Below are 2500 nucleotides of genomic sequence, written 5' to 3' on the forward strand. Positions count from 1 at the left end.
CATTCTAGGTCGTTTTACACTGAGCGAAAACGTCGGCCCGACGTATTGCTTCGTTGTGGTGGAAGCTGTCCGCCTCCGGCCGTTGTACAATTGCGCCGGGCTTCCCGAGCTCTCCGCGGGGTGCCGAGGTGCCCCTTGCCGCGGAGCCAGATCCCCGAGGTCGTGATCGAAGTCGCTCGGGCGGAGGTCGACCGATTGCCGGCCCCACCAGGCTAGGTTGTTTTACACCATGGTAAAATGTTGGCCCGACGTCGGGCTTCGTTGTCGTGGAAGCTGTTCGCCCCCGGCCGTTGTAGAATTGCGCCGGGCTTCCCGAGCTCTCTGCGGGGTGCCGAGGTGCCCCTTGCCGCGGAGCCAGCGCAGGAGGTCGATCCCCGCGGGTGGCCTGCGCGGCTGTCGGGCTCCACTGCGGGAGGTGGTGTAGGTGCTTGGAGCGCAGCGGGTCGATCCACGGGAGTGGCTTGCACGGCTTTCGGTGGCCACTGTAGGAGAGTATAGGCGCTGGGAGCGTAGGAGGTCGATCCCCGCCGGTGGCATGCGCGGCTGTCGGGCTCCACCGCGGGAGGTGGTGTAGGCGCTGGGAGCGCAGCAGGTCGATCCACGTGGGTGGCTTGCACGGCTATCGGTTGTTACTGCAGGAGAGTGTAGGCGCTGGGAGCGCAGCAGGTCGATCCACGGGGGTGGCTTGCACGGCTATCGGTTGTTACTGCAGGAGAGTATAGGCGCTGGGAGCGCAGCAGGTCGATCCACGGGGGTGGCTTGCACGGCTATCGGTTGTTACTGCAGGAGAGTATAGGCGCTGGGAGCGCAGCAGGTCGATCCACGGGGGTGGCTTGCACGGCTATCGGTTGTTACTGCAGGTGAGTATAGGCGCTGGGAGCGCAGCAGGTCGATCCACGAGGGTGGCTTGCACGGCTATCGGTTGTTACTGCAGGAGAGTGTAGGCGCTGGGAGCGCAGCAGGTCGATCCACGGGGGTGGCTTGCACGGCTATCGGTTGTTACTGCAGGAGAGTGTAGGCGCTGGGAGCGCAGCAGGTCGATCCACGGGGGTGGCTTGCACGGCTATCGGTTGTTACTGCAGGAGAGTATAGGCGCTGGGAGCGCAGCAGGTCGATCCACGGGGGTGGCTTGCACGGCTATCGGTTGTTACTGCAGGTGAGTATAGGCGCTGGGAGCGCAGCAGGTCGATCCCCGCGGGTGGCCCGCACGGCTGTCGGGCTCCACCGCGGGAGGTGGTGTAGGCGCTGGGAGCGCAGCAGGTCGATCCACGGGGGTGGCTTGCACGGCTATCGGTTGCTACTGTGAGGTGTTTGCGTCGGCTGGCAAAGGGTGCGCTGAGCAGAAATGTTACTGTTCGTTTGCGCTGCCAATTGCCGTTTTGGTCGTATCGAGTGGTTTTGTCGCAGCTAGTTGCAAGTCGATCTCGCGGCGGTTAACAGGGAATAGCGGGCAAGAGCTCGCCCTCGTACCGCCGCGCGATAAGGTGACAGGTTTTCTAAGCTCTGAAAAGAGCAAAGTGGTCGGATTACTAATCCATTGCGCGCTTCGGCGTGCTTGGGTGGCGTCCGCGACGCGGGGCGAGCGACCCCATCGCGCGGCCGCCCTTCGGGGTGGCGGTTACGTTGTTACCTGGTTGATCCTGCCAGTAGTGATATGCTTGTCTCAAAGATTAAGCCATGCAAGTCTAAGTACGAGCTCTCGTACAGCGAAACTGCGAATGGCTCATTAAATCAGTTATGGTTCATTTGATCGTATGGTTTACTTGGATAACTGTGGTAATTCTAGAGCTAATACATGCAAACAGCGCCGACTTCGCGGGAGGCGTGCTTTTATCAGACCAAAAACCGACCGCGGCTCCGGCCGCGTTCGACTGGTGACTCTGGATAACCTGGCGGATCGCACGGTCTAGCACCGGCGACGGATCATTCAAGTGTCTGCCCTATCAACTTTCGTCGGTACGGTATTCGCCTACCGAGGTTCTTACGGGTAACGGGGAATCAGGGTTCGATTCCGGAGAGGGAGCCTGAGAAACGGCTACCACATCCAAGGAAGGCAGCAGGCGCGCAAATTACCCATTCCCGACGCGGGGAGGTAGTGACGAAAAATAACAATGCAGGACTCATTCGAGGCCCTGTAATTGGAATGAGTACACTTTAAAAGCTTTAACGAGTATCCATTGGAGGGCAAGTCTGGTGCCAGCAGCCGCGGTAATTCCAGCTCCAAAAGTATATATTTAAGTTGTTGCGGTTGAAAAGCTCGTAGTTGGATTTTGGGCGCGGGCGGTCGGTCCGTCGCGAGGCGTGTACTGGTCGACCCGGCCTTACGTCCGGTTCTCCGGCGGTGCTCTTGACTGAGTGTCGGCGGCGGCCGGAAAGTTTACTTTGAAAAAATTAGAGTGTTCAAAGCAGGCTCTCGAGCCTGAATAATGGTGCATGGAATAATGGAATAGGACCTCGGTTCTATTTTGTTGGTTTTCGGAGCGCGAGGTAATGATTAAGA

The 2500-nt window shown here is 59.3% G+C and overlaps 1 non-coding gene across 1 annotated transcript in view; it reads left to right on the top strand.

The window, feature by feature from the left end:
- The first annotated feature begins 1627 nt into the window (after window positions 1–1627).
- The window catches only part of LOC149722751 (small subunit ribosomal RNA), a 1812-nt gene continuing 939 nt past the window's right edge, over window positions 1628–2500 (top strand). Inside the window, exon 1 of the ribosomal RNA XR_016387188.1 lies at window positions 1628–2500. This exon is cut by the window's right edge and continues 939 nt beyond it. This is a non-coding gene — a ribosomal RNA (small subunit ribosomal RNA).

This window comes from Ciona robusta, unplaced genomic scaffold (genome assembly GCF_009617815.1).
Source record: "Ciona robusta unplaced genomic scaffold, ASM961781v2 AP042761.1".
Classification (NCBI taxonomy): domain Eukaryota; kingdom Metazoa; phylum Chordata; class Ascidiacea; order Phlebobranchia; family Cionidae; genus Ciona; species Ciona robusta.